Here is a 6,136-nt window from a genome sequence, read left to right as displayed (position 1 = left end):
AAAGCTCGCCACAATGGGAGGGGGAAATCATTTCCAAGAAGGGAAAGGGCCGAGCCATTTAGGTAATACACATCGGGGACACACACACACACACACAATCAAAAAAAAGAAAAAAGAAAAATCGGCCCGGAGGCTCAGCCTCCGCGCTGCTCCGCGCCCGCTGCGCGCCGCCCCCGGCCTCGCTCCGCCCGTCGGGGCGGTGCCACCTGCAGCCCCCGGGGGCCGCCGGCCGGGCTGTCGTTATTTTTTTTTTTTTTTTCATTTTTTTCCCCTTTTTCTAATGGTTTCTGCTCTTATCTAACGGGAGCAGCGCTTTGCCGGTCAGCCGTGCCGGGGCGGCTTCTTCGCAGCTTTCCGCAGCCCTGCGGTCAGTGGGATTTCACGGGACGGGTGGATTTTATTTTTTTTTTTCTGCCAAGTAAGCGGGTTCGTAACGCCGTGAAAGGCGCTTGCAGAGAAGCTGGGCCACCTGCAGCCCTCCCGGTGTTGATCGGGACCCCCCCCAACACGCCCGCAGGCGGCGGGAGGCTCGGCTTGCCTCGCCGCGGCCTCGGACATGCGGCGGACCTCCACGGTGCGGAGGCCGCCCGGCCTCTCGGGAGGGGCCACCGGGCTCCCCCGGGGCCACCGGGCTCCCCCGGGCACCCCGAGGCCACCGGACGATAGCATCCAGCCGGCCATCGCCGTCCTCCCCGTCGAGGCCAGCTTGGGGAGAGGGGAGGCTCGGCCGTCCTCCTGCACCCCCGGGTGGTTTGGGGGTGAGCCCCCCCCCCCCCGTCCTGCCGTGCCCGCGGGACGGAAGGAGAGGGTTTGTCGGCTCCTTGAGGAGGTTTTTAAGGAGCCTTCCCCTGCCCTCGGCCTCTCCGCCGCCGGCCGGCCGTGCTTGCGCGGGTTACGGCAGCAAAAGCCGACTGCAAAACAGCTGCCCCCGGCGCACATTAAAGCGGGCCACCTGTTTTCCACATCATGCCTCATCTCAAAGCCGGTTTTCTTCATTATATCGCTCCCGACAGATACCATGAAATACATCGCTCATTTAGATATGGGAGCCGACCTCTGGAGGACGACTTGCGCCGAGCGCTTTGATGTCGGGAGCCGGATTTCAAAAGACAGAAAAAAGCCGCTTCCATGGTTCTAATTACCCCGCGCCCGGGCCTGCCGCTGATTAGGGCGGCACGGCTCGGCACGGCCCGGTTAAAACGCGCCGCCCGAAAAGAGCTCGGCAAGCAGCCCCTGTGGGCCCGGCGGGAGCCGGCTGCTCGGAGCAGGGCGGGCAGGAGGTGTGGGAGCGGGTGCCCCCTGCTCCTGCCCCCAGGCTTTCGCAGGATGCTGCCCCGAAAGCGTTTCAGGGCTCGGCACCACTCGGGCGCACGTGCGAGCCTCTTATCTGGGCAGCGGGGTTGGGAAAGCTGAGTCCCTGCGGAGCGAGTGGGGACGAAGGGGCTTTTTTGTTCAGTGTGCAGCAGGCTGTGCTTGATTTGATCCTCACAGCCCCTATTTCTATCGATATTCCTAAAGCCAAGGGATCAAACGCGGAGAAATTAAAACCATGCTACCACGCTAAATAAGATTAAGGTCGTGGCAATATATTGACTGCTCCCAGAGGAAATCGTTCTGCTGCTGCAGCAGCCAGAGCCCTCCCGGAGGCCAATCTTGTGCTTCAGGATGGTCAAGAGCCCGCATCGAAACCCTGCAGGGGGTCACGTTTAGTGCCTGTGCTCCTGTCCCCCTGGGCTCCCAGCCTGGCTGGCTGATGGAGGCCATGAACTTGGCCAGGCAAAGCCCAGCCATCTTTGTTTTCAGGCTCCCAAGCTGGTATTTGCAAGCAGGTCCCACTGTTCATCTCGAGAGATCATAGAATCATAGAATATCCCGAGTTGGAAGGGACCCACAAGGATCATCGAGTCCAGCTCCTGGCACCACACAGGTCAACCCAAAAATTCAGACCATGTGACTAAGTGCACAGTCCAAACGCTTCTTAAACTCCGACAGATGTTGACTGCGGGCCCAAAAAATAGGAGTGCCATATTTTCAAGCATGGGTAGCTTCGGGATCTCAGTTAAAAAACACAACTGGAAACATGTTTGTGGGAGCTGGGATCTGTCAGAGCTTCTGCTGGGGAAGTTTGTTCTTCCTGAAGTGCTACACGGTCACACTGCTCCCCTTCAACACTTTGGAGTTAATTTTGTTTTTTGAAAGGACTTCATAACCTTTTGAATTCCTGGCCACCTGTTCTGGCTGTTTATGTGGAAGTGGAGCTTTTTTTGGAAAGCCCAGCCTCAGCCGTGAGGCCCGAAGTCCCTCAAAAACACAAGTCCATGTCCTCATGCCTATTCAGTGAGGGCCCTTCCATGTCCAAACGCTCCGTCATTCCCTGCTCTGCCAGGGTCTTGTCAGCCTTCAGCTCAGGGTGGAAAGCCTCTCATTCCTCAGGGATACAGGGCCAGAGGCAGGCCTTTGCACATACATATTTTGTAGACTTTAGTAAGTGTTCTTACATGGCAAAATCTTTATAATGCTCTTTACTTTAAACAAGATCTCCCCCCCCCCTCTCTCTCTCTTTTTAAGTGCTGTTTCTTCCTTTCCTCTCAGGAAACCCACTCCCTTGTATATTTGGAGCAAGCTGAGATGCAGCCAATTGTATTAGTTCTGGCTGGAACAAAAATGCATAATGAAACATTGAATGTGTGGTGTGAGTCCAAAATAAATGGTCACTAGCAGAGCCAGCAAAAACCTGCAAGTACAGACAGTCTGAGAAAAGGAAAAGCTTGGACTCTACCTGCAGTGCTCTACAGTTTTTCCAAAGGGAAAAATGAGCTCTGGGTTTTAGAGAGCTTCGGAAGAGATGCCGGGGCGCTGTGCCTTTTTTGATTGCATTTATCAATGGTGATGATTCTTGCATTTTTTTTTTATTTTTATTTTTTTGTGTGTGAATACAGCATCTGTAAGTGGGTAAAGGTGTTTTATCTCTTATCCTGTATTCTCAAAGTACAGCAGCTTGGTTTTTATGTGCCAGATGTCAGTGTGCCCTGATTCTTTACCAGTCAGTCAGGATTAAAGCTGCCCTGTATCAGAGAGGTGTTACGAGGATAACTCTATTAATGCATGTGGAAATCTGGTACTGCAGCAATAAAGGCCCTGTAAATATTTACACAGACAGAGCGAGCTCATGGAAATTTTACATTATTAGCTTAACTTCATTACAAGGAAGTAGTTTAGAAAGTCACTGGTATATGACATGCACTTTTATTTTTAATTAAACATTGACAACATATTCGGTGCTGTTTCTAGCCACAGGACCCAGAGAGCTGCTTGCTGTTCTAAATATTTTACAATCTGCGGGGAAATATCAAGTCTCAAGGAAAGGAAAGAAGTAACATAGCTGCCTTAAGAATAAATCTTCCCAGTCAGACCTTTTACACTTCTAAGAGTTAATAAAATAGCAGGTAAAGGACAACCAGAGGATATAATTTATTTGGACATTCAAAAGCCTTTTGATAAACACCCATACAAGAAACTGTTAAGGAAACTTGGTAACCACAAAGTGAGAGGTAAAGTCCTGTCATGGATAAAAATCTGGTTATGAATGGGTATGGAATAAATGGCCAATTCTAGTAGGGAAAGAGATTAATAATGAGGTGCCCCAGAGATCAGGGCTCAGAACAATATTGTTTAATGCTGCATTAATAACCTGGGGGTGAACAGTGGAGTGGCAAAAGTTGATGTCAATAGAAAAGCAGTTAGCTTAGGTCAGGAGCAACATCAGAAGAATTTAATAAAATCACAGGACCATGTGCAGAAGTATGAAGGCAGCTTGGAAAGTACCTTCAAAACTTACAACAGCACTACCATTCCTTGCGGTACGCTGGCACCATCCCCCATCCGTACAAGGGTGAGGGTAGGTAAGCTGGGGACAGGCAGGTGTTTGCAAGTCTCCAAGTCTGCTTTTTCACTCCTCTCAGTGGCTGCCCAGCTCCCATAGTTCGTAACGCCAGAGGAACACCTGAGCTCCTGTATGGCAAGCCCCTCTACCAGTCTGTGAATAATGTCCCTGTGAGCTTCTCCAGCAACTGTTTAAGAAAGGTCGTGTGAGTTCCCATGGCTGATTCTTCCCTAAGGACATGCCAAAGGCTCTAGGTCACTTCTCACTGGCATTTTAAGAATTACGTGTTTGGTCCGATGAGAGTGGCACGGCAGCAAGCTTCAAGTCCGCTAGGTCTACAGACATCAGCTCCTGGATGCTGCCTGGCAGCGAGGAAAACGAAACCCAGCAGCACAGCTGGGGTGCAGCTATCTGTGTGCAAACAGCAGGCCCATCCTCTAGAGCTACGCAGGGTAAACGCACAGGCAGCTGTCTGAACTTAGAGCCCCTGAGCTTTCGGGTGGGTTGTTTACTATGTGGCTTTTTCTTCCCACTGGTTTTGCTCTTGCGGTGTGGCTGCGCTGTGCTACCCCTCGTTGCTGCGAACTGCAGCATCCCAGCCTAGCGAAGGCCTGAAGTCTCACTGCACGCTGTTTGTTTTGAGTCTGGTGCACAGACAGATGTACTCACCAGCAGTCTGGACAACATTTGATGGTATCTTTGTGTATCCTCATTGCTGCCAGTCCTCTCTTCCAACTGCTCTGTCTTCTCTGCAGTGCTGCCCAGACACAGCGCAGGCTCTGATGGCTTTTGAAGGCAATGACATTCATGGAAACTCAAACTGCTGTTCTTCACAGGGCTTTATTATTGTTTTGTTTTTAACCAATGGGTCATTTCCAAGGATACTATTCTGGAAAAGAAAGCAACTCATAAAGAAAGATTTTAAAAAATCCTCTTGATATGACTTGTAAAGTGTTTTGAAGTACCAGCCACAAAATAAATTGTTTTTAAATCCCCTCTTTCAGCTGATGATTTACATTACATTAGAACCGCCCCACACCCCATCATCGGGAGCCGGCTGTAGTTGGTGGGGCGTAAACGCAGCTCACCGGGGGCTCTGCTCCCAAAGGGAACTAGAAGGCATCGCACCCCAGGGGAGAAGCGGAAAGTCCATGTGCCGGTGAGAAGAGCCTTGTCTATGACTCTGCAGCACCGAGGAGGCAACCCAGGGCCCCTTCCTCTCAGTCCTTGTCCCTGCCAGTGATTCCCACAGTCTTGCCTTGTGCAATCCAAGCTATACATGGCTTGAGTGCACTCTTGGGTTTCTTACTTTTGCTTTTTTTTTTTTCCCATAATCTAAAATAATAAATAATAATAATAATAACAACATACAAACAGACACATAATATCTATTCAGCCTAATTAACAATAACCCCCTAGTTCAATGCAGGGGAATTGGCTCCAGTTGTGAGTAGGCTTCATTTATGGAGCTTTATGAACTGGCATCAGCTGAGGACCTGCTCAGAAGTGAAGGAACAGCTTCAGCAGCCCTGGGGCTAACGACCCAGCATGTGTGACCAGTGATGCTGCCAAGGATGAGGTAGGAAAGGAGCTATGTGCCAGGGTTGTGTGTTGTAGTTGCTGCCAGTCCTGGGTCATATTTCTCTCTGACCACATATCGCTGTGTTGAGTTATTATGGGAAACAAGACGTTCAGGCCACAGTGTGATAAGTACGGTGCTACACGAGCAGTAATGCAAGCATGAAGGTCACTGAATGTTTTGGGATTGCTGGTTTAAAATTAGTGTATTTTACCATTTGCACCATCAATTTTCTCCATAAGATCCAAAGAGAAGCTTTGAGAACTTGTTTGGAGGAATCCAAATAGTCCAGAGTCTGGGGCAACTCGTTGTTCTAGGAATGCTGCAGCCTTAAAGTAAGAAAACAAGTATTTGACCTCAAAACGCCGAGGCAGAGCCCTGGTGTTTCCCTGGAAGTGGCTGCCCTCTGCCTGCCTCGCTGCCCCGGTGCAGTGGGAGGAACTGCTGCCTCAGCTCTGCTTTTGTTGCTGACCTCCCCAGGCTCCTGGCTGGTCCAGCTGATACCTCCCCTTCACGCAGGCTTTGAAACCCTTTCTCGCCCAGCTCCTCCACTGCAGCCTGCCTGGAGGTGCGGGGTTCCCCTGCCGTGCCCGTCCCGCAGTTCGCCACAGCCATCCATCAGGGGCACCGCCAGCCACCGCTGCTGCTCCTTCCTCCTGCCAGCTGAGAAAATA

At 51.0% G+C, this 6,136-nt stretch overlaps 1 protein-coding gene across 5 annotated transcripts in view; it reads right to left on the bottom strand.

The window, feature by feature from the left end:
• Window positions 1-240: 240 nt before the first annotated feature.
• Window positions 241-6,136, bottom strand: part of LOC308192121 (uncharacterized protein) — a gene marked incomplete at its 5' end in the record, with an annotated part of 233,436 nt that continues 227,540 nt past the window's right edge. For 2 of the 5 annotated variants that reach the window (XM_080585356.1, XM_080585352.1), the window contains one exon: window positions 241-6,125. The remainder of the gene's footprint in view (window positions 6,126-6,136) is intronic. The other 3 variants (XM_080585353.1, XM_080585354.1, XM_080585355.1) reach the window with 3 other exon arrangements.

This window comes from Anser brachyrhynchus (genome assembly GCF_964034855.1).
Source record: "Anser brachyrhynchus genome assembly, chromosome: 3".
Lineage (NCBI taxonomy): Eukaryota > Metazoa > Chordata > Aves > Anseriformes > Anatidae > Anser > Anser brachyrhynchus.
Note: the sequence above shows the minus strand (reverse complement) of the source record. Positions and strands in the feature narration are given on the sequence as shown.